Source organism: Ruditapes philippinarum, unplaced genomic scaffold, assembly GCF_026571515.1.
Source record: "Ruditapes philippinarum isolate M1 unplaced genomic scaffold, ASM2657151v2 ctg258_1_1_1_1, whole genome shotgun sequence".
NCBI lineage: Eukaryota > Metazoa > Mollusca > Bivalvia > Venerida > Veneridae > Ruditapes > Ruditapes philippinarum.
Genome location: NW_026855480.1, coordinates 367,134 through 394,755, shown reverse-complemented (window position 1 = coordinate 394,755; position 27,622 = coordinate 367,134). Strand labels below are relative to the sequence as shown.

The window sequence follows — 27,622 nt, the reverse complement described above, 5'->3', positions numbered from 1 at the left end:
CTTTTCTGTTTGTTCTCTTTATTCCATCGTTTTTACTGAGCTACAAGGGTGACCATATTAAAAATATAGCCCGGCAGTGCAAGGACCAAAACATCGCTGACCTTTTGAACATGTTGTCAGTGTCGAAAGTTATTGTACCGATTCACAGGAAAGATAGGATACTTATTTAATGACCATAATACGATATCTATCAAATGTATGTGCGTATTGGTATCCAAGACATTTTTCTTTTCACTGGACTCAATGAAAACAAAACATCTGTCAATCAATAGAATTAAATGGAAGTAAACTTACACTTGTATTTATAGACACAGCGCTTTATTTCTATTCCCAGACGATCAAAGCATATGTCATACTGCCATAGTTTATATTCATATGGAATAACCTAATGCCATACATATATACAGAAAAATAAACCAATACGATAATATCATCCTAAAATGTAAATCTGACACTTGCAATAAATTCCTAATATATAGTTTATCATGATGGCACTCCAACAATTTGTTAAATTATAAAAAAAAATCTTTGTTACCAATAAATAAATTGCAAATTAGACCAATTGTTCAAATTATGGTTTGTGTCATAAAATGCCCGAATTAAAATACATAAAACAAAAGCTTTAACACTACAATAATTTAATAATTATAAATTAAATTGATGCACATTATTATAAGAACACATTTTATACGTCTAGACAAATTAATGCATTCGGACAATTGAAATACTTAAAGTGCATTTAGTAAAATGAATATACTATTGTTCATTACTTCGTAGCCCCTTGAATGACATCTGTGACATTTTTCGTAATTACGAAATAAATTTTAAAAAACGTAACATTTTGTTATAACGACAAACTTTTTGTTATTCCAAAAAAACGATATGTATTAGAAACTTGATAACATTACGTTAAAACTAATTTATATTTCGTAAATGGTAAATTGATCGTTTATTGTATTGAATTGCTATTCTTCCATGTTTAATGTAACACTAATTTTTTTTTATGAAATATATTACTTTGTTATGAAATAACATTTCATATCTAAGAAATATCAGATTGTTTTATGAAATATCATCCCGTATTAAAGCCGACTATTCGAATTATAAGGAGATCCATTGTTGTCGCACCGGCGTCCAATTTGGCATCTCAAAAGTAACAAAAGGGCGTAGATTGCATGAAAGGAAGTCACAGTCTAAGAAATGGCTTGCATCGTGTACCATTTATTATAATGATGCTTGTTCACTTGGTGTCAGTTTTATTAGTGTATTACCCTTATGGTGCTTATCCCGTTTCATATTTGTGAAAGTTTATCCTATGAATCGGCTTTTTGTGACAAAAAAATGTTTATTTCGGCTATTAGATTGTATGATTTGATTATTTAGGAGTCTTAATTTACCATGTCTACTGAAAATGAAATTATTTCTAGTTGACTTTGCAAGACAAGTTCAACATACTACACTGTGGTTATTACATCAGTTGACATTATAGTTCAATCGTACTAATCCTAAAAAAAGATCAGACAGGTATTAGTCAGTACGAATTAACCTTATTATTCTTATCACTCTTTTGTCATTCTGATGTGGAAATGTTAATAAAAAGAAAGACAGTTTGTTTAAACGCAGATTTTTAAATAGTTTGATCATATCTACCTTGATTACTAACCAGTAATAACCAATGTATCTGCAAGTCAAAAACTAATAAAATAAAATGATTTTTTAATGTGCGGTGGTAGACAAATGACCATTGGACTCATTGTCGGAGAACAATTGTCACGGAGAAATTTGAGTTCACCTTAGGATCAAAATAGCAGCATTACCAATTCGATGCAGTCTCTATTGAACGGAGCGGGCAACTACATGTAATAAAGGACGATATAATGGTCATTGCTTGCGAAACATACATTAAGTATGTTAAAGATATTAGAAAGTACATATTTTTTACAACTTTCTTAAGGTAGTACACCCCTAATGCACTATCTCCACTATGAAGAGTAATCAAATAGGCTAGAATCACTGTAAAGTGTATTGAAACTGAGGGGCGTACAAACCCCAGAAGGGGCAACTTTTTTTCTCTTTCTTTTTTTTTCTTTTTAACATTTCTTATTAATCTCTCAGATCCCTAATGGAAGAAAAAAGTGTTTCATTTTAATTATATAATTATTGTAGTTATTTATTCACTAAATAATGCCAACTTTAATAGCAAATATGATACCAGATATTTTCAAAGTTTAATAAAATAAAAACTACACGGTAAAAGTATTTTATATTTTGCAAGACCAACAAATATACATGGAAAAAAATTTAGGCAAACTTTGAAAACAGCTCCTCATTGTGGAAAATTTAAGGGATATTTTAAATAAGGCTTTTTACATAGGTAAATGGTCAAATAAGTGTTAAAAGTGGGTGGGGTAGGGTTACATTTTAATACATATTAAAAACATTTCGTTTGAAAACAATCGTTTTGCTTGTTTAATCTGTTACCTAAATGTCATTATTTGTTTCTTAACAATGAGCAATAGGAAAACATTTTTCTAATGATGATATTATAGATTATTTAGAGTTTCCTCATTTCTGATAAAAGGCCTTCTAATGGCAAAGTTTTAGTTCAGAAAAATGTCCATAACTCATTAACCACACGGTAAATTTTGTTGAAATTTTGCATACAGGTGACATTTAAGACATTTAACTGTGCTATGTTATCAATTTTACAGTTCCTTATAGTGCCAATTAGGGGTGTTCTACCTTAAGTTCATCTTGTATTTCATGATATTACAATGCCAAGACATATGCGAAAATGTTCAACGTAAATAAACTTAATGATGATGTCTTTCCGTCAGGAAACCAAATTGTTTTCCTTTTCTGTATTTTCCTGCAAAATACTAAAACATATACGTGAAAATATGTAGAAAATTTCTTTTGCGCATCAAGGGACATACACTATATAATAAGTGTCAAGTTCTAAATATGTCTGCAAATCTACAACAAATAATTTCGTTATTTTAAACAATAATTTGAAAAACATTGTGTTCCAACTATGTAAATTTGTATTCTCACAAGATTTGTGAATAAACATGTCCAATAACGCACCAAACAAACTATGAATTTCATTAGATGAATTGTATTTAATCTAGCCTGTCTGACGGCAAAATGCCATTGGTTATGAAAATCTTTAATATGTATACGTAATAAGTAGATCACATCTTTTTCCTTTAGATTTTTGCGTCGACTTCATTGGTTTAACAATGCATTATTAACTATTCTTCAAACATAGTTTTTCAAAATCTTGATTTGACAGTCTAAGATATGAGAGCGTTCATCCCCTTATATGTAAACTATATAGTTATGCTTTGTTTTCATTGTACAAACTATTGCTTTACAATTCAAACCAATACAATATATCTAATATAGAAGATGAAAATTAAAAGAAATAATTAACGTTGAAATAGGTACTACAATAATTTTAATAATATAAACATGCACATGCATCAATTCAAAAGCTTTAACTTAACAAAATGTATAAGTATACTGGATAAGATTACAACTCTTTGATACCTTCAAGAGATTTTCGTATTGTCATATGTGTAGTATTATTGTATTTGTCCATTAAATCTAAAAAAATGTTAGTTTTAACGTTTATTTTCTCAAACCACAACAGTAAAATGTGTCAAATAGAGACAAACGATATTCCCTAAAAAAACGTCCAAAACGACAAAATTGAAAATATTGCATTCTCGGTTTGATTGAGCTTATGTGAAATTCATTTTTTTTTAGAAACCTTATTGTTAATAGAAAATTTTTATTTTTGAGAGTCTAACGCAAGATATCATACATGATGAGATAAAGACGATTTCTATCGTTTTTAAATGTAAAGAATTTTGAGCAATAGTGCTTTTGATAAATAGTGATGAGTAAATAATTAAAACACAGAAATCTGAACTTCTCTGTCTTAAAGTGATTTTCCTTCATGTTTATTTTCTGAATAAATATGATATTATTCTCATACATATCAATTGGTATTTAACTTTTCTGAATATGCTCATCGTAACATCAAAATCAGTACCTTTCATTGTGGTAATATTCTTTGTTTACAAAAATTAAATCTTAATCGTGTTGGTAAAATATCTGAACACGAAAAATCGAACAATTTTCAATTGTTATTATTTTTTTGTGTTGCTGTTTTATTTTTAAATAAATGCAAAATAAACACTTTCTATATCAATTTCACTTTGACAAGTCAAGAATTCGAATAATCCTCTTTTTTTTCTGTTATGCATGTATTGCAATTTCTATAAATGGGTTGAAACTGTTACTGATAAATTGATGCATTACATGTCATAATTTGCTTATCCTAGCAATAAAAGTGACAGATTTATTATATAACTGCTTTCACTCTGATGAGTGTGTTGTCCTGAGACTGAGTTATGCACTTAGAATGTTTTTCCTGTTCCTTTCAACAAATATATTTTTTCTCCGTTCTAGATTCATTCAACTCATTTATGTCGTCAGAGTCAAGAATTGGAACACAATTAATTGTTAATAGCCTCATTAAATGCATTACTTGTATCTATAGTTAAAGGTTTGATTCATACGGGATCAGTAAAACACAATTAATAGAAATAGAATAAAGTGAAAGAAAACATCTGAATTGCATATTGTCGATTGTGTAACAATTTTGCAATTTCTATTTCAGGATTTTTAATCTCATTTGAGCTCTTCTAAGGATATTAACAATGAAACATACTGAAACGCTTGTTTTTGTGTTAACGGTACCTGGCTTGAATGCATTGAAATTTTTTATCATGTCATGTATGTATTCTACACAATTATTTCCATCTGTCAAAGAATTGCTTGAACAATCCAATTAAAAGGTTGACTCACTTGCTAAAACATTAATCATTCTGCTAAAAGCAAACATTTTAAACAAATGTCATGTGCAATATTGTCTTTTTTCCATACATTCTGTTATGTTTTGAACACGTATGAATTGAATTGACCAATAAAGATATAAGTTTGAAGGTTGAAATCCATCATTATACAAAGACTTTAACATTAAGTGCCGACCAGCAAAAGAGAGTACAACGATTGATCTATTGATCAATCATGATGACAAAAATTTACAATTTTTTTAAAACTCTTTAGCTTTCACCAACTTTGATTTAACCACATCCTCTGTCGTATAAGGTTTTTAACATATTTTCTAAACTTGTAGTCTTAGCAAGTATCAAAATAAAAAAGTGTCATTTATTCATCATCTTCATACTTTGTTTTTAATTTCCATAGATTTCAGTAATGTTACTACCTTGTGCAACTTCTTTATGTTCAACTTGGCATTGGGAAAATCAATTGCATTAAGGAATCATAACAAAAAACATCACCTTTTAGAAAAAAAAATTTCATTGTTTTGAATGAATAACAATTAATTAGATTTCAAAATCTTTTTTTTCTCTATGGATATGTCTGACAAATAAACACATTACAATGTCACGGTAGTATGGACAAATACCATTAAATAACAGAAATAGAAATAAAAATAGTATTTTCTTTGAATAATTTTGAGGATAATTATGCTCTATGCCTTTGTTTTAAGTAAATATGCTCACAAGTAGGTTTATTAATAATACTAGCATTTTTATAAAACTACGTAAAGATACAATCTCACAACAGTTCCTGTTTGTATTGAAGTTGAACGCGACAGTTGTCGTTTGTATCTTTTATATCTTTTCAGTCTTAAATGACATCATAATTATATTTCAGAGATCAACAAATCTTACGTCACTGAACTGATTAACGGTTATCTTTAAATTATACGTTATATATATTTGTATAGATAATTAAATATTTGATATATATTTTGCAGACCAAAATCATTTTAAAATGTTCATAAGATATAGAGATATATTATGATTATAATTATTATAAAAATATTGGCGTAGCTTGTTTGTCTCATTAGAATTAAAAACCCATTTTTTTGGACCTCGATATACATTGTGTCGCAAATACCCAGTTCTATACTAATATATCAGTCTGAGAACTGCAATTGTTATTCATATGTAAACTTTCCAGGGTTTTTCATAAGTCGGTAAGATTGTTAAATCAATGTTATTGTACGATCTTCTGTAATTAGAGAACGTAAACAATTCGGCTTGACATTTATAGTTCTTATGGTTTTAAAATTTTGAAAAGCCTTGCAAACGATCGTAATAATAAATGTTCATTGAAAAAAGAAATAACACATTTCTGACACAAATAGATGAAAACTCACTAGCACCATACAAATCATTTCAGCAATGTATCATATATTGCTGCTAAATAGTTCAACACTATGACAACCAGTGGAATAATATACACTTCCTTATAAGGAAGTCATTCGGGAACAATGAAAACAAATAAATATTTAAGTGTGCTGCAATGACATAAATCGGTTAACATAAGCTACCCAACAAGCCATTATTGAAAGAGATAGACCATTTGCTTCAATCACAGCGTACTGTAGCATAAATAAGTAAAAATATATATAGTTTAAAGCAAATTTATCGGGGTCCTTTCCTGACCTTCGTTTTCAAGCTTTAGTCAAGGGTTTTTTCGCCTTTGAATTGCTAAAATACAATTCTTCATGTTAATGAACATCATTTTGACTATATTGTTTCACATAGGTTGTGCGTCATAACTCCATGTTTAGCAGAAATTATCTTAATTTCCTTTACATTAAATATTCTTTTGTGATATTAGAGCAGTCGTAAATAATTGAAAGCAAAACAGAAACACTTTGAACAGAATGAATAGCATACTAAATTTGAAGTAATCGAACGCTTTTTTCTGAAAACATGTTATTGTAAAATTAAAAGCAAACATGTAATAAAATACAAGGCGACAAGTTTTACAAGGTGACAATGATGCTATTTCAAATACTTATTCATTACAATTGTTTCCATTTATATAAAACATCTCTTTTCTCTGAATACGTATTGAAGCAATTAAGTAGCAATGCATCAATGCATAAAGCGGACAAGAACATGCGCGGATGATTTTATATCCTTAATTATGTCATTAAAATAGGATTGTATATGTTGAATTATGCTCAGGCTGTCTCAACAGGGTAGGATTGGCCGTTGACAATAAACATAAACAATATCAATCAAACCGATCCAGCAACATTTCTATTTTGACGTGTTTACCGGCCATTAATGGGTCCTATTTTAGCATTTCATAAGGAACACAAATCCTAATGAGGCATATCTATGAAATAATTACATATCAAATCATTTTCCCTTCGTCCGAGAGAAACGTTGATTAAGTCAAAAGACAATGTGTAAGCAAGATTACCCGAGATAATAAACCTTATTCTAAAATATGTGTTAAACAAAACAATTTTTTTGTTCTATGAAATCCTCGAATATTTCATGCAACTTAACGCAGCAAGCAAAGAGAGTAAGATGACATTATTGTAATACTTCTGCGCAAGTCTTCAAACTTTTAACATAATTCTACACATTATGTATTTCTTCTTTAAAATTCTATCATTAATCACTAATATGTCAGCAAATGACAGATTTCTAATTTCACACAGATAGATTATTGACCGCGACGAAAGATAATCATTTGTATGGTATTATTAAAACATGTTAAACAATATTTAAAGATCCTGTAACACAATTTTCTCATGGTTTTATTTCATAAATATGATGCTTAAATTAAGAGTTGTCAATATTGTAAGTTCAAATAAGCATTATTTATAAAGATATTACCCAATTTAACATTTTATGTAAATAAAGGGATGTAATAAGAAATCTATTTTCTATAAATTATAAATTTTAAGTGAATTTTTCCAATAAGAAATGAATGCATGTAATTTATTGATTAAATATAATGTGCACAAATATTTGCAGTATACATTTTACATATACGTTGGTGTTTGAAAATTGTTTTATTTGCATATACATATATAATTGTTGCAAGTGTGGTATACACACAGTAACAATATCAATCACAAAACATACAGGATCTTTAACTTCTCTTACAGTTTAATACACTTACTATCTTTATTTAAAAATATTTAAATTTCAAGTACCTTAAATTAGTCATTTTTGCAAAAGATCAAGTAATCAGAATATTTTGTGTTTTTATTAGTTTAACTCAGCATTTATATTAAAAAAGAGAGCTGTTTCTTTCTGTAAAGCATTTACAATATATTTATTGATGTTACCGATGTTAAATGGGAAGACGTCCGCTAGACACTGGCATATTACATCAAGTAATTTTGATGACCTAGAAATTCCTATAGCAATTACCAGTTACTGATTTAGGAATTCCGGATGGTCTAGATCATAGTAATTATACATGGTTTCCACTAATCTCCTGAAATGTGTAAGAACAGATTGGCAACAGAGCTATCATTAATGGCTCAGAATTTGCTTAATGATTTTCCTTTCGTAAAGATCATTAGGTATAATAATGGTTCTATTCAAATATTTTGATAAAGAAATAACATGTTACAATATATAGCTTTATCAGACTTTATAAAATTTATATCGAACAAAAATGATAACTTTTTCAGGAATTCATCAAGATTTATAATTGACAGTGCATTTTTTACAGATTTCCTTTCTCATTTCTAATGTTTAACATGTTGTTAATTAATATTCAATGTTGTTTTGTCTTTTTTGTTTGTGTGCTTCTTTTCAACAAAAGAAATTAAAAATGACAGTGAAAGAGTATGACTTTAACTTTGAAATTAATTACATAATTCTTATATATTTTAATACTTGATCTGTTAATTCTATAAATATGTATTAGTATATGTATAGACATCTATACATAATTATTATATTACCATTTAATCAGTTCTCACTAGTGGTAAATTATTAACGTATATGGTATCTTATTAAGACGTAAATTCACAAAACATCTATAGCTGTATGACGTGTTTATTTGATCGTATCTCTTATTTATGGTGGTAAGTGATATTGTCCTAAAATACAAATAACCTTTTACGTAAAAAATTGTCCACAGCAAAATGCCATGATCAATCTCCTAACAAAATAAGGTACAAAACTGATTTCTTAAAATCATAAAATAAAACCATACACTTATGGTTTTGGAAGAAAGGCTTATACTTTATGTTGATAGGTTTCAGTCTCATACAAATGACATAAAAAATAAGATATTTTTCCTTCATAATGACGTGAAAGACACTATCCAGAATAGAAGCAAATTCAGTATATTGTGTTTGTGTACCCTCCAGCTTTCCTTGCAGCATTATTACATTGGAAAATAGGATAATGGAATTTTTTGTAATGAGAAATGTCATATTCTTTTTCATAATTGCATGATGTATTCAAAATCTAATCCGTTTGTAAGTGTAAATATTTATGTCGAAATTCAAAAGAGTGCATTTGTTTTTAAGTATCATTGAATTAATTTCAGTAATTTTGACTAGATTTACAAAAATTTGGTATATGATCGAATACTTTTTTCAAATAAGTCTGTATTAAAAGCAACAACGTACTACGCTATTGATATTTTTTCTTGCTGTTCTTTAGTTTAAACCAAAGGTCATTATCACACGCCAACTAAAAGGTCGTAGTTTACAGGAATAGTATCTTCTAAACGAATTACCTATACTTTTCCATTCCAGTATATCATATCATGGTAAAAAATGAAAATATGCTTCGACGTATTCTCATCAAAAATGTATGGCATAACACATTTTGTCTATGTCACTATGAAAATCGTTCATAAAAGCAACCATTAGTTTTTTTATTCATACAAGAAAAGGCATAAGACATTTCCTGCATCGAAAGAAGGAGACGTTTCACATATCTTATTAACTCATTTTAAATTGTGATATACGTGTTTTTGTCTTAATAACAAGACAAAATTAATTTAATAAATACGCATTGTTTATGTCACATGTTTAAATAATCTAGTTTGGGAAGAAAAGCCACTTCAACGTTAAATATATTTTATTACTTACATTTATATTAATACATACGACTATCAACGAAATCAACTAACGATCCATCTTCCAACAGTGATCGGTATATAATTAAGCTGAAATATAGAATTTCAGTCGTCGGATGCAAAGCAGACATGTTGTTTAGAATATATGAGTGAAATATATTGAAATAAATTGACAACACTGTACACACTATTCATTCTTATTGCTTTTCAACATATATATATTGTTTCTTTGCACATGTTGCATGCATGAAGTGCCAAATATATGAAATACTTTATATAGGATTATCATTTATTTATATCTTCTCTTATTCCATTTTATTATTTATGGTAAGTATTCAAATTTTACTCATACTTGAATAATATTTTTTGCTATATCACAGCATTAATAAATCAGCATTAGATGCAATCGTGGTTTCAATCGTAAGCGAATACACTGCTAAACTGTTGCAGCTTTCATTTTATAATAATCTGCATGATATGATAATACATTATATTTGCTTCTTGTACCTTGTAAACACACCATATAAACACACTTGGTAGGGCAACTATTTTTACAGTATACGAGAAATCAGATACGTAAAAGGGCTTATATATTAAATCTAATTACCTAATGTGAAATGAAAAGGTAAATTGTTTGACATGACGGAACTCGAAATATGTATATGTGATCGATGTACATTTGACGTAGGCCTTGACTAATAACCTTAAAGTTTGTGCATCATTCGCTCAGTCCGTTTTTTAAGAAATGATCATTCTTTTTTTGAAGAAATGACCAAAATACAGAAAGCGTTTTTGAAGAAAAAGATCAACAAGGGACATTAATTTAAAGAAGGCACAACAGTTCCCAGTCATACTTACCATCGGTAAGGCATCGCGGAATATCAGAAATGCAATTTAGGCTAAAATCTCACACTTTTTTTATTTTTATTCTGTTTATTTTTCTTTATAATTTTTTGCATATCTTTTCGTTTTAAGTGCCCAAGTTGATCTATGTAAAACAAACAAATTGTGTGTAATGGGCCAGTAGTAATACAGACAACAAAACAATCGTGTTCTTGCTATTAACGGGCAAAATTTAAAACATACGAAGATATCCGCATACAGTTTCGTTCAAGGACGATGAACAATTCAAAGTCAATGTAAATTTTTTATCACAGCGTTTTCAGCACTAACGATTACTTTATTTCAGTAAGAAGAAACTCTACACTTATTACTAAGTACTTGTTGTTCAAGATTGTGTTTATAAACGTAAAGCTTCATTAACATTCGAACTGAAAAAAAATATATAAACAAAATAGAATATTTACTGAATAGATTTTTTGCACAAAACATTAAATTTTAGAGAATTTTATACAGATCAATTCATTAAGCGGACGAAATCTCTGACAATCAGATCAATCTGACATTTGAATATATATAATCTGGCATCTTTAATGTTTAAAACATATGATACTTTTGAAAGGTTTGCGTTTGTCTAAGTTAAACATACAGATACCAGTGTAGATAGCCAATCCTATAACAAATATAATATAGTGACATGTGCTTAAACAATACGATATACCATTTGTTATTTGACACACAGATTTGTCACGAAGAAATCAATTAAATATTGATGTCTATTTGTAATGTAATACAAGCAACAAAATATGTTTTCAAGTTCAACGAGAACAATATGACATTAACCATGAAATTAACCGACAATTAGAATACGTTATTTTGTCAAATTGGTTTGCACTCATACTATAGAACCTATTATATACATTCATTAGAACAACATCTGTATGAAGTAAATTATATTCATTTATGTTATAATAACCTTACAAAAATGGGTTACGTAGATTCTGTTTCTCTTAACTGAACCTGTCACCAACAGACTATGTAGTGTTATTACAAATTTATTGACTTTTACTGGGAACGCAGCCATTTCTAGTCAACATGTCTCCTGGAGCGAACTTTAACACACGAGGTTTGTGTATATCTAGCAGTGAATTTGGTACTCCTACAATGAATGTTGTGAATTTTTTAAATAATATATTATAACTTAACCTTAACTACTGTTGAAAGGATGCCGATTAAGCCTTATAAAGGAATACTTATGATAACAGCAATTTACCTCACTACATAATTATTATTCCCAGATATCATTCTTTATAATTTAGAAAAAAGACATTTTAATTTTAAATTAATGATAAAATATGAAGTTGCTTAAAGTGGCATGATAATATTTTCATGGATTTTCAATAAGAAATATTGTAATACCTTCAAAATGTTCAAGTTATTGAAAAAATAACTTAAAGACTACTGCCGATCCGAACATACCCTATTTAACTATATGTGCAACACTCAGCCATTCGAGCTCCTGATTGGATTACAGGCACAAATAGCTGAAGGTATCAAAATTATAAGATTATAAAGGTATTTGAGGACCAGTGGCAAGATCTGTTGATTCGTTCTTTTATTCTACTGAACCGATATATTGCTCTATATTTCATAACTAGATTTATTCCCTGTCACGTAAACTTTCTGATCTCCCGAGATTTGTCCTATTTACGCATTCATTTATTCAGGAAATCACTTAAGAACGCTTTGACAATTGAAAATATTTTCAATTAAGGAAGTAATCTGTATCATGATATGAAAGTTCAATATTTACACGAATAGTTGTTCAAAAATTCACGAAAAACACCCATGAATTATTTAGTTGACTTATTTTGGAAATAATATCTCATTTGCTATTTCCATTGGAATTACATTACAAAATTTGTCGTAAGGTTTCTGTAACAATTCACCTAAATTTAGGTAAGTATAGGGTCACTTGAAAATTCTTGGTAATACAATGCTGGAAAATTAAGGACCATCTCGAAGTTAAACTGTGAAACTAGCACTATGATTGTTTAGTTCGGCAAACCACCACAAACAAGCATGATAATAGAGCATTGAGGTTTGGTTACAATTATTATGCAACTCTTTGCTGGTGTAGGAGATAAATTCGTCATGAAAGACAATGAATCTACCAACAAAACCCAATAGCATTAATTATCACAGCAGCGTGATTAACTTTTTGCAAACATGAAATGCCAAAACGTTTACTGAATAAGTACCCTTTGACTTTGATGTGTTGATGTTCAAAAGTTAAATTCAAAGTTTGAAAAAGGGATTTTAGTGTACAAATTGTACTAGTTTATTATATTAAATTTTTATTTCGTGTTTTATTCTTAAAAAGTCAATATTTTGATGAATACCATTTATTGAGTACAATCTTCATGACACTTGTCTAATGGTTCTCTTTTATTCCATTTTTTAAATACTGAGCTATATGGGTGACTATATTAAAATATACCCCGACAGTACAAGGACTAAAACCTCGGTGACCTATTGAACATGTTGTCAGTGTCGCAAGAAATTGTACCGATTGACAGTAAAGATAAGATAAATGTTTAATGACCATATTACGATATCTATCAAATGAGGACATGGGTATCCAAGAGAATGTCTAGCCTCAGTGGAATCATTGAAAACATTTGTCAATCAATAGAATAAAATGGAAGTAAACTTACACTTGTATTTATAGACAAAGCGCTCTATTTCTATTCCCAAACGATTAAAGCATATGTCATCCTGCCATAGTTTATATTTATAGGGAATAACATAATATCATACATACAGAAAGGAGGAAGTTAAACAATCCGACAGTATATCATCTTATAATGTTTATTAATTCAATATATACAGTTAATCTTCTACTTTCAGTTAATTATAACAAACGCTTTAATACCAATTAGTGTTTGAAATTACTTTTTTCCAATTGGACTGCAGTATTTCAAATGTACCGTCACACATTTACTTTGGTAAATCGGCAAACTATAAACTCATAGATATACTTATAAACTCCTTTACTAAATGAATTACATACTAGATCAATTGTTCAAATAATGGTTTATATCATAAAATGCCGATATTAAAACACGAAAGCTTAAAAACTAAAATATTTAGAATGCATATAATTAAATTAATGCATGATGATATTAAAAACAAATTTAATACGTCTAGACGAATAAATGCATTCGGACTAATTAAAATACTTAAAAGCCTTTTAGTAAAAGTGAATAGACTATGGTTAAAGTACCTCGGTGTCCCTAAGTTAATCCTATGAATCGGCTGTTAGTAACAAAAAGTTTATTTTCTAACCTGTCTCCGCATATCAGATTATGTGATTTGATTATGTAGAAGTCTGAATTTATCATGTCTATTGAAAGATCAGTACTGAAAATGAAATTAATTCTAGATGACTTTGCAGGACAAGGTCAACATACTATACTGTATAGTAATTACATCAATTGACATTCACGTCAGATTTAAAGTTCAATCCTACTTAAAAAAAGATCAGACAGTTAATAAGTAAGTACGAATTAACCTAATATTCTTAGCACTTATTTGTCATACCATCGTGGAAATGTTAATAAAAAAGAAAGACAGTTTGTTTAAACGCAGATTTTCAAACATTTTGGTCATATCTCGGCGGTCGATCCAGTATTAACTATTATTAGTAGTAGTAGTACTGTAGTAGTATTAACTTTATTTCTAATTCATATTAATGTTATGATGAAAATAATCCCAACGAAAGCAGAAAAATTGCTCTACATATGATATTGGTGAAAATGATATTTTTGACTCTTTGAACATTTTCATCATAGTCAATATCATTTTGTTGTCTTCATCACTTTCATCAATACACAACCATTATTTATATCCATAGCATGCAAAAAAAAATTGTCATCAATAAAGAAGCAGGAATTTTTTCATGGAAAACATGATGACATCTGCCGTTGATTCATTGAAAAAGGATTTAACTTGATTATCTATTAATTCATGACAATTTGATATGCAAACATAATTAGTTTACGTTTCACAGAAATTGAGTGAAAGAAGATCATTTACATATAAAACATGCTCAAGAATTACCTGCATTGATGTATTTAGCTTGAAATATTGTTGTTATTTCATAACCGCTATTTTACCAAATAATAATTATACGAATATTATTATATATTTACTATTATCTAGGACATAAATTCAAAATGGCGCTTGCATTGTGTATTTGGCTATAATAACATTCAATCGCAGTATATATAGTTGAAGCTTAAATTACGATAAAGCTGGACAAAACATTGCCGGGTTTTTGGTGAATGAAAAAGATGATACATTATACACGAATTGCAATTATTTAAAGTATTACATGTTTATAGAATATTAATTTTGCACTCTGCAAATTAAATTTGTAGGTAGTATATTGCTACAAATTGAAACAATAATATTCCCAATGGCCACACATGATTGATACCCTGTATAATATGACATTATGTATTATATCACATCATATCCTTTTACATGACAATTAACATAATTCTACTCATTTCTCGTTGCAGTAAATAATGTAAGCACTAAGTAGTATTACAATATGCAGCAACATCGTTATTCATCATTGCAGTTGCATATTTAATAACGCAAAATATTCCACACTTAATTCTTATTGCAAAAGTCACCAGAAGCAAATAAATGGTTCGGATATTTGGTCAATGGGAAAATTGATATTTTAACTTTAAAAAAACGTAACAGAACGGTAAATCAAAAAATCTTTTTGGAAAGCATTTCTGAGGCATAGTGTGTCTATAAATAAACTTCTATCTATAATGTTGAATTTAAGATCAAACTGCCAGCTTCAGAGTAATTTTATTTCCTGAAAAACAGTAAAAAATAAAAACAATTCAAAAACTTGCACAAAAAATCATTACTTAATGAATCTTTCTATCATGCATATCATAATGTAAATACATGTAGATAAAAGTACGTTTATATTGTAAAAACACTGTTGAAACTCAATTTCCTAATGAATAAAAAAAATTATTATTTAATGATATCTACCTCAGTTGGAAGAGAATACGTTTTATATCATTACATTGTTCATTACATGTAGAGTGCTAGCTATTCAATTATCATTCTCTTAATACTAAAATGTAAATACTGTTTGCTTTACGAAAGCGAACGTAGGAAAGCGATTTAAGTAGAAACATAACTTAAATCATGTTAATTGAAAAAAATGGATGTCACTCGTGATGAAACAAAATATAACATTAATGTCATATACGCTTACGCCGGTGCGACAATTTTGTTTTGTTGTATTAAAATTCTTTGTCCCACCAGAGGCGACCGTCAGCCAGTTTTTTTATCCCTTTTTCAGCAAGTTGGAAGGTGCAATAGCATGGAGTCTCATATTTACGTCAATAAATGCACATAGTAGTAGCATGAGAAACTTTGCTTGAGATGCCATCGTACCATGGGCCTTTGCAACGACTTCTTTCTTTTCATTGAATTTTCGTTAAAAAAAGGACCATATTCTGTAGCCCACTGAGAGCTACCAATTGGTCCTTCTGTAGCAGATTCATTTTTGCAATTGCTACGAGGTCAAAATAAATTATTATTGCACTAGTTGAAATGCAACTCCAATTCTTATGCCACGGTCATCTCCAGCTCAAAGCGGATTTTACGAAAATTCGTAGAATGAAAAATATCACACTAACCGACGGCTGTGCTATGCGGGCATCTTCCAAACACTGATGCCCGCCAGTTTTATATTGATCAATAATTTAAAGAAAACCATTTCATCTGAATTGGAGAGTAAAAATAATTTGCACAAAACAAAATATTGCCATATTGTCTTTTGGGATACAGTATATGCCTTTCTTGTCTTTTAAGGGATTTTATGACTGTATAGCAACGATAAATAAATATCCAGTACAGACTATCAATCAAAATTGGTATTAGTGTTATAGACAATGGACTTACTCGGTGGGTATAAATAATACACATATCATTCTGATAAGTGACAAAGAACAATGAATGGTTCTTTCATTGAAATGAAAGTGCGTATCGGCACGCTTCAATTTAAAGAGAACACGTTTTTCCTTGTGGATCTACGTATATGATGTTATGTCATAGATTGTTTCATCAGAAAATTGTCCTTTTTAAGAATTACAATAATTAAAACTTAAATGGTTGAAGTCAATTTTAGAAACTATATAAACGGATGGAATTAAGTTGGTGATCATGAAGAATGTGCGAGCGAGCAGTGTGCCACCAGGTGTCCATTTGAGCTCAACAGGAATTTGACGGAATATCAACACGTATTATCAATTATACAAGTGCATACTGCAAAATATAATGACATATCATAAATAAATGTAGGTGTCTGTAATAAATGAAATCGTACATAGATTTCATTCTCTAAATAAAGCTAAAAGTCTGAGTGTTAGTCTTCGTTGAAAAGCTTTATATCAGGAAACGAATATTTTGTTAATGCATTAACAAGAAACTGAAATCTTTGTAAGATATCATCAAGCCTATAACATTTCATTTGTCTAATGTTAATTTCTACGTAAGTCTAGAATATAGAGTTCTTTGCTAATGTGATCTTGTTTGAAGAGTATCTCCCGTTAATGTTGTGAGACAATTAATTGATAAATAAGCTGATAAGTAAATAAATTCGATTACACATTTCGGTTTCTCGTGTCTCTGTTTGCCAAGGGCTTTGAAAACATCACAAATACGTTATTATTTATTTAACAACAATTCCAAAGTTTTTTTCTGTATGGAGTCATACAGATATCATACCGAGACATGTATGTGTGTAAAATATTGAACTGTCAATATCGATTATATATTTACCTATTTCACCTAAAGTTTAATCACGATTTAATACTACTTTAACATTTAATTACGATTATTATTATAATAATTCAGCTGTTGATTTCCTTTACACTTACTAATTTAATAGTTAACTACGATGAATTTTACTAATTAAACAGTTTATTACTATAATTACACTTACTAATTAATTGCTGTCTGGGTTGCTCGTCTTCAAATCTGTCAGAAATGTAGTTAGTACTTTTCTTACAATGATTAAAAGTAATCAAAGGTCATGCAAGTACAAGCAAGCTTGACGCTTGTTGTAGAATCGATCATTCGCTTCAGAGAGGTAAGTTTGTATACATGTTCTCTCTCATGTAGTATATTCAGTTGATTTTAAAACTATCTAATAAAATTGCATTAAATATGTAACAATCTGTTAACGTGAAATCATCTGTTAATCAGTTCAAATTTATGAAATGTATCACAGGTGTTTTAGTGGCAAATAGTGTGAATAATATAAAGTATCGCCTAGACGGTTATGACAAGTAATCTGGTAATGGCACTGCAAAATGAAAAATATAAGAAAACTGTACCAAACATGCATCTAAATCTACCTGTTCTTGTCAATTAATTTAAAATGTGGCTAAATAACATAGGGCAGAACTGTTAATCTACCTATTGTTGTCTATTAGGTTGATATGTTGCATTAATCACATGTTGAAACATCTTTGAGGTCATATCAGTCAGCAAATGTCGACAATGAATATATAATAACTAAAATGTAAAAACACATACATGTAAATGTAAACTCGCGAGAAATATAAACTTTTACAATATTGTTGCATCAGTTTGTTTGGTAATTGATAACCTTCAGTTTAACCGAGATTATACCGTGTTCATGTCGCAGATATTTTCAATGTGCTGATCAAATAAATTTCCTTACCCAAAGCCAATTTCACGTCCGACACAATCTTATCCTTGTGAAAAGTAACACTCTTTAGACTCTTTAGGGATGTCAAATAAGAATAAAGTAACTCTCCAGAAAAATAGTTGTGATGGCATCCGATGTAAAATTAAATACAATCATTAATTAACTGAAATATCTATATATCACGTTAGTTCAAACTTGGTTTCTTTAAACCGCCTTAATTTAGTGAATTGAATAATAATTGTTAACATGTATACTTGAAAATAGTGTTTGCAGGGGGGTCATACTTTATCTGGATTTTATTTTTACATTTTATTTTTTGAAGAACAGCACTGGTTATATTTGACATTTTTATTTATCTCATCCGTGTTTTCTGCGATTGATGACATTATAAAAATCTATTAATTCAAGTATCCAAATAACGTTAAATGATACTCTTTGTTTCAAGAAGTTTTTCTTCTAACAAGTGTCATAAAATTAATATATTCTTCTCGTATGAAGCTAAAACTACCACTTCATTCCTTTTGTGACAAGGTCGGAGTGTTTGCCTATTTGACAAACTTTAACAACGTTCAACTTAGATAAATTTTGAAGATGTCAGTCTGTCAGATAACTGAATAAGATTTTTTTCCAAAATCTAGCAGATATCTTTGAAAATTGTAGAATTATGTTTTGAATGAAATATCGTAGCCATCATGGAATATATCTGTAGAAAGTATCAAATAATATGACAATAAAGATCAACAAGGAACGGCGGCGTCCAAATGAACACAACCCCACACGACCTAGCAACAAGAACCAGCTTGCCTACAAATGTAGAACACATATCATATGTTCATGACATAAAAAAATAACAGGATTCCGAGTAAAATTGTATTCTCATATAATTCGAGAAAAAACACACAAGATTATTTCCATATACCAAAATAACGTATGTATTTTTTCAAGAAATAAAATATTGTAATGACAAAATTCTGTCTTATTTCGTCATTGATACAAAAGATTGCTATTACAATGATTTCATTGTTTTTTAACATAACAAAGACAATTGCTTTTATTGATATAAAATTACCATTTTTGTGTTAGCAACACTTTCATTAAAAGTAATGTTAACCATTATTCACAACAGATGAATAAAAATGAAATAGAGGGAAATAGAATCCATAAAGAACGTCCACTAAGCCATCGATTAAACAGCAGGAAATGTTTCAGCGAAAACATGATAACATGTGCCGCATACTTCAAGAAAAAAAAGAAAGGTAACTTGATTATCTATTCTATTTATGCAAAAATAATTAGCTTAACAGTATGATAAATGATTTCACTGAAATCGATAGAAAGAAGAAAAAATATGCACCAATAGCATGGATCAGAATTACAGTGATTGTATGGCGTATATAAATTAAAGGGTTTTTGTTCAGGCATGGTGTATTGTGATTAAATGGTTTTTGTTCATTGCTGCCACCTTACATTACAAATTATTATAACAGAACATTCATTCTTTATTTCTGACATTAGCGATTAGCCTAAATAGGTAATTACAATATTCCTTTAGCTATTTTTGATCACAATATCATAATTTGAAGCTGAAAATAGAACTGGACAAACCATTTGCCATATATGTTTATATTTACAATTGAATGAAATAAAATATTAAGACCCATATATTACTAGTACATACAACCGCAAACATCGGTACAAATAACGAAGAACAATGAAACCACCCACCAGATAAGTAGACCAAGAGAAAAATGAGTCCATAATTCGCGTCAATGTAAGCATAAAAGGCAAAGCGGTATTACATCAAAGAATGTACAATATAAGTCAAAGCAATGCGAGAAAGCATAGCTAGTTAGGAATTGCCGAGTACTAAGAGCAAAACCCATTTACCAGCCAAAACCCATTTACCAGCCAATACAATTACTGCTGTATTACTGCTGGGATGAGTTAATCATTTGGATAAGTTGATATGTATACGCGTACAAGAGTGCACAAGTTAAGCCTTATATATATCATACTGAGTACCCGCTATGCTCGACTAGCGAAATATGACGATTGAGCATAACTAGGTAAAACATTTACATACAAAGTGCAGCAGACGATTTATTAAGATGAAGACACAATATAGCAGACGACTAATAATTAATGACCCTTTCTAAATAAAAATTTATGAAATCATTTTAATAATAAAATACTTTTATTATTTGGATGGTAATTTCAGGGTAGTCATAAGTTCATGTTTCATTAAACATTAAGCTGGTGAGTCCATGGTTTTATTTAAAGTCAATTGTGTGTATTTTTTTTCAACAAAAGCAAGCAAATATTGTTCACATATAAAGCATATTAAGCTGATACAAAAAAAGCAAAATACTTTTTGTTTTAAAACACTGTATTTGCTTGTTGTTACTTCTGCTCACAAATCTGCTTTGTAAGTCACATATAGTTTTATGTTGAGCGGGTAAAAGCCATCATGAAAATATCAAACATTTAACTGGCAAGTAGCCCACAAGTTTAATACTGATTAATATTTTTAATTTGAATAAGTGAATAAATAACTTCTACAAAATTAAACAATGTCTTGTTATCGATTGTCATGTCCTCTTAGATATAAATCGTATGCCTTTTTGTCTTTTTGAAGATTATATGACTGTATAGCAAAGATAAATAAATATTCATTACAAACTATCAATCAAAATTAGTATTAGTGTCACAGACAATGGATTGTTTCAGTGGACATAAACAATACACATATCATTTAGATGGATAACAAAGATAAAGCATAATACTAGTTCTTGCATTGCAGGATATGGCACGCTTGGCTTAACTATTTAAAACACTTTTTTTGTGTAAACTTGTGACTTTATATGTTATATAATATGAATAGATTGAATTTTACCAGCAAATTTTCTACAAAATGAATGAGATCATATTTAAAAAACGTTTCAAAGGGATTACTTTCATCTGGTGAACATTAAGAACGTACAATAGTGCTCTTTTGAAGTTAATACTAATTCAGTCAAACATCAAAACCTAGCATCAATTATACAAATTCATTTTATCAGAAAAATACGCTTCCTTGGCATCTTATTGAATACACTCCTTTAAATAGTAAAAAGTGAACTGTAGTGGAACATTCGACCGACACGCCGGAGAGTATCAGAGAAAATGAGTGATATAGTAAAGAATGTTTGTTTAGCCAGAAACACACATTTTCATTACACTTTCTAAGCAAAAATAATAGTCAGTTCAAAAGTTTAAAGTCCTCGCAGCAAAATATCATAGCGGGAAACAAATGTTACGTAAATGCATAACCTAGAAACAGAGTGTATTTGACAGATATTATTAAGTCAATAACATTTTATTCAGCTTATATTTAACATTTGGTGTGTCTAGACTATAGTGTGCTTTCATAATGTGATCTTGTTTGAAGAGAATCACTCGAAAATATAATGAGACAATTATTTGATAAATGAGCTGATAATCAAATAAGATCATTACAAAGGTCGGCTTCTTGTTTCTCATGTCTGGTATCATTGTATGACAAATCTTTTGAAAACAATTATTTAACATTATTATTCATCTTACAACATTTCCCAGGAATATTTCCGTACATGTTATGTAAGGTGCCATGAAGATCGTAGTGTGTGAATAATTATTAACTGTTCATTACAATTATTGATTTCTTACTAAACTGTTAAATACGATTATTCTTATTAATTTAATTGTAATAACGATTAAATTCTTACTCACTAAACTCAGTTTAACTAGTAAAAATCGTATTAAGGCTTTGCTCATTTTTTTGAATCTTGAATCTTGAAAAAGTATCTAGTATCTTTGTTTTAATAATTAATATACTAAAACAAGCCAGTTGTCAAGCAGGTGTGCTGACATGACATAAGGTTCTTGTTGTGACATCGATAATTCGCTTTAGAGAGGTAAGATAATGTACTCTGTCATGTTAAATTTTCAATTTATTTTAAAACTATCTACTAGTAAACAAACTCTATTAAACAGTATCATACATACTGTTGCAATAAAAGTCATGTTATTATTCAGTTCAAATTTTTGTGATAAGTATGCATTTGTGGTACATAGTGTGAATAATACAAAACCAATTTAAACTATCACCTAAGGTAGAAAGATAAGACGATTATGACAACCACATGCTATGGTTATCATAAATTTGCACTGCAAACAAATGAAAGAAAAAACAAAACAGCGGTTTAAATGGACCAAACATACACGCGAAATGAAAAAGAAAGCCTATTTGTCTATTTATTTAACATGAAGCATAAATAAAATGATAAGACATATTTGAGGTCATATCAAAAAGCACATGTTGGCAATGAACATAACAATGTAAACTGAAAACACATATTTACATGTAAAACCCCGATGATTGTAAACTTAAGCAGTGTTGTTGCATCAGCTTTTTTCGTAATAATTGATAAAGTTCAGCTTGACCGACATATTATTTCATGTTCATGTCACAGATGATCAGATTATTACAATATGCTAATAAAATAATTTTCCTAATCTAAACCAATTTTCACATCCTACACACTATTATCCGTGCGAAAAGTAATATTTAGCTATGTCAAATATGAATAAAGAAAACTCTCCAAAGAAAAGACGTTGTGTGACGGCATCCGATATAAATAGGATACCATCATCAATCAACCGAAATATATAAACATCACGTATGTTTTGAGATCATCTTCATAAAAGTGAACTGAATACAAAATTGTGTCACAATAATCTTCAAAGAAATTTGTAGTTGTGGCCTTTTTGATGTTGTTGTTGTTGTTTTTTTTTTTTTTTATTTGTTGTTGTCTTTTTTTGTTGTTGTTTTTTTAGGGGGGGGGTCTATTTTTTTTAAATGGCGAATTTTTCAATCTTTAGTGGTGAGGAAGACCTCTTCATACGACGTTAAACCAAACCAAAACAAACAAAAATATAATGTTATACAAAACCTATATAAGACGTAACTAGGGTTTTGTCAAATTATTAGTTTCACAGTTCTGGACTCAATAATGTATTATACAAGTGACGTCATGATATCAATCACGAAGTCGAGGCCTTTTCCACATTTTGTTTTATTTTCTCTAGTCTAGCCTTTTATTTAATATTTAAAAATGAAAGCTTAATATAATATTTAATATCAAATAGCATAAAGATTGATGCATTGTCCAAATTTAAATGTATGTGCAAATTTTGGACAATATACTGTGTAACTTATTCTGTACAACACGTGTATGGCAAATTATATACATATAAGATTTCTTATTCCACTTCAGTTGTATTTATTAAAATTAGTGTAAATAGAAGATGTATATTTTTTGTTGTTATAAATACATAAAACAATCCACCTGCTTGTTCACATGACACTTTGATTTCATTGACGAGTTACATAAACCCATGATTTCATATTTGTTTTAATGATAACATACAAATAACAAAATGAGAATAATTGTATACAGCCTTTAATTTATAGTCTTATAAAATAATGGAATAACAAAAGGAAAAGTATTTTTCTTTTACATAATATTTCATCATATTTAACGTATCTGCATTGTTTTTCCTGAAAATATTTTTGAACTATTTTTGTAGAATTGTTTTTCATTGAAAAAATCCAATAATTAAATTTGCACGCAAAAAATATTGCAAAAAAAAACTTGAAAAGAAATCTTTAAATTTAGTTACATTTTTAGACAAGTAATTCCAGATTTCAGTGTACATTTACATGTTTGTGCAGTTAATGACTGATGACTGGTATTTATCACCATATTTCTACTGCGCGACTAACACAGTAAAGAGTATGTTTTTATGCATATGTTGACCCTTTTTTGGTAGTGAATGTGGACTGCCATGTGCAAAATGTCTTTAATGCCTTGATTTCAAAAATAATGAAATGTAGCATTTCCATTTTTTCTTTTTTTTAAACTTGTGAACTAATCTAATGCAGATTACGAATATAGAGAAAATATAGAATAAACCATTTAAACGGATCAAAACATCGCTTACTTGATTGCTTTGTTAGTTTGTCCCGGAACAATACAGATGGTATAAGATAAGATAAAACTATTTAATGTCCTTAGAACCATATCTATCAAAATGATAGACAATATCAAGTCTCAGGGAATACATCTGCCAATCAATAAAATGTAATAGTAGTAAAATTACACTAAAGTTACAACACCCTGTTTCAATCAACTTTACTATCAAAACATATGTCATCGCGCAATGGCTTTATATTGATAGCGTTTAAAATCAATAGTATGTAATCACAGTGCAATTTGAATATTTGAATAATTTTGTGAATCTGGCACGTGCAAAAATAAAGATATAGATGCTTATTACTAATTATACAAGTGTGGGTAATTGTATATTGACATTCCTTTTACAAGAAGTTTCATATTTAATGAAATTGAAATCAGGTACTCAGACGATAATGATTTAGCGTTGATATATCTTTATTGTTTTTTTTTTTTTTTTTTTTTTTTTTTTTTTTTTTTTTTTTTTTTTTTTTCGGAATTATTTTTGCAATGATTTTAGTTTTCAGGATTGAAGACCATTTAAATTAGCTCGATTAAGTGGTGTTAGAAACGATGCACTTTTATGATCTTTTATTTTCAGACTCAATTCTCAAACAACTTGTTTGTCTTTTATAACATTCGGCAGGTCAGTCGTCTTTTCTAGAGTTTTATTTTGGAAAATGTAGGTACATATAATAGCATTAAATTAAATAATGGATTTTTGTCAATGCATCTGTACAAATTAATACGTTTTCACAAATAAAAAGGCTAAAAAGATCATCTTGTAATTGGGTGTTGATATAAGAAAAACACAAGAAATATTGCTATGAGTGTCGCTTAAGTTTGCCCAGACAACTTTTTGAAATATTCACAACTCAACCGTTTAAAATAAAGCTGCTTTAAGCTTTGAAAACAGATATTGAATATATAGTACAAATTTACATTTTGATTAAAAGCAACTTGATCTTGCATTTGGCCGGGGAGTGTTTTTTGTTTGGTTGATATTTTTAACGTAAATATATCATTATCAAAATCTTTTTTTCAAAAAAGATGAAGCTGCCACATAAAAGATGCGATTATAAATTGCAGTGTAAGTAGTCATACTAGCGTGATAATTACATCGGTTGACATTCACGTAAAAATTAAAATGTCAGTCCTATTAGAAAGCAGAACAGACAGTTATTAACTCAGTGCGAAATAACCTTATAAGTCCTAGCACTTAACTGTCATTCTATCGGTAAATATTAATAAAAGACATCAAAGCTTTTATAATATATGACAAAATTGCATAAAAGAACAAAATATGCGTACAATAGAGAAATTAGGAAATTGTATTATAACCATCGAGTATTACTTAAAAAATACGCCGTAAAAATTGATATAACAGAATGTGTTCAATTATAACATATTTTCTTCAATTATAAAGATTTAGGAAGATGATAGTGGAAAAATTCAACCGCGTGTAAATGAAACGTTTTGTCATTAAAAGGCTGAAAGCGGAAATAGTTCAGTCACAAAATAATCTATTTATTTTAAATTCAAGTTAAATGATACTGTATATTTCCTGAAGTGTTACTATCATAGTAAACGTAGCATAGTCTGTTTTGACCGAATAAGATTTAGATGTGAACAAAAAGCCGCTTTAAAATATGAAAAAGAATGAAAAATGTTTGTTTTATAAGAATAGATACATAAAAAGAATGTGTTCGTATGTCTCTGACTGGGAATTAATGCTGAGTATTACACATGTTTTTGTCATGCCTGGGCGGTCCATCTTCCTTAATGGTGTTCCGGGATTTGTTAGCAAGTGACCGACTACTAATCCCACGTGATTTCTGAATCAGTGGTGTAAGGTTAATGGCCATTAGAATCTATTTCCGTGATCAAGTGTCACTAGGGAAATCTGGGATCAAATAAGTGGCCGCTGCTGTCCCTCTATTAAGGTAATATTTCCATAATATCATCTTAAACGAAGAAGGTACTGGGACCTTAACATCTAAAAAATATATAAATTTATATCTTTCCTCAACATTCTGAAGATCACCCTGTATGTCTTTATAATACTTACAAGAGACAAACAGAGCATTTTTCGAAATTGTTACTCTGTCAGCTTACTATATTATTATCAAGGTCTACTTCGTAATCACTCTGCATATCTACAATAAATATTTTCATTACATCAAAACAAATATAACTTGAAAGATTAACAGAAACTCACGTTCCAACATTTAAGACTTATAATTTGTATATGATGTAATCTACAATCTTTTTATCTCTATCATAACATAAATAACTATTCGATTTAACGTCTAGGAGTAACAATTTTTATGACAAAATTCTGCGCATACATCAATATTAATAATTAATAATAATGAAATAATTATTGACCGTGTGGTCGTTGGCTTCAAACTATTACTATCTTGTGGGCATATTTGTAAATTATCAATAATTAAGTAAGTTGTTGTTGTTGCTCTCGTTTGCGATTTCGTTGCTACTGCTGCTGCTGCTGTTGTTGCTGTTGTTGTTGTTGTTGTTGTTGTTATTTGGTTTAAAGCCACACTGACACTGTATGGTCATATGACGACTTTTAGCATATTTAAGACACAAACCGGTACCCTACATAAACCTTTGGCGTTTTGTTAGCTAGAAGAATAGCTTTTTTAGATGAAAGCTTTTAGGGTCCCTGCCGGAATTTGAACCAACATCAGTAAACGACTTGTGATTAAAAGTCAATCACTCGATCATACGCAACCCTACTATTATTATGTAAGCATGACAAGTTCAAATAAAGGGTCATAAAATACATGTATTCACAACAGAACAAATAGAATAATGTTAAGAGTAACTGTTTCTCGACATGTTAAGAGTTAATGTTCCTCGATAATAAAATTCAGTCCATCCGATTTAGTCTCTGTATTATTAGAAATTAACAAACAAAATCACCATCAAAAACAAAAGGAAGTAAAATGAGTCCGTGTCTGATGTCAATTTATCATATTACATCCTACACAAT

At 29.2% G+C, this 27,622-nt stretch overlaps 1 protein-coding gene across 2 annotated transcripts in view; it reads right to left on the bottom strand.

The window, feature by feature from the left end:
* Positions 1 to 23,418, bottom strand: part of LOC132743505 (12S rRNA N4-methylcytidine methyltransferase-like) — a 408,080-nt gene extending 384,662 nt beyond the window's left edge. For both annotated transcript variants that reach the window (XM_060732031.1, XM_060732032.1), the window contains exon 1: positions 23,402 to 23,418. The gene's annotated coding sequence lies outside the window, so the exon portion shown is untranslated. The remainder of the gene's footprint in view (positions 1 to 23,401) is intronic.
* Between the last annotated feature and the right edge of the window lie 4,204 nt (positions 23,419 to 27,622).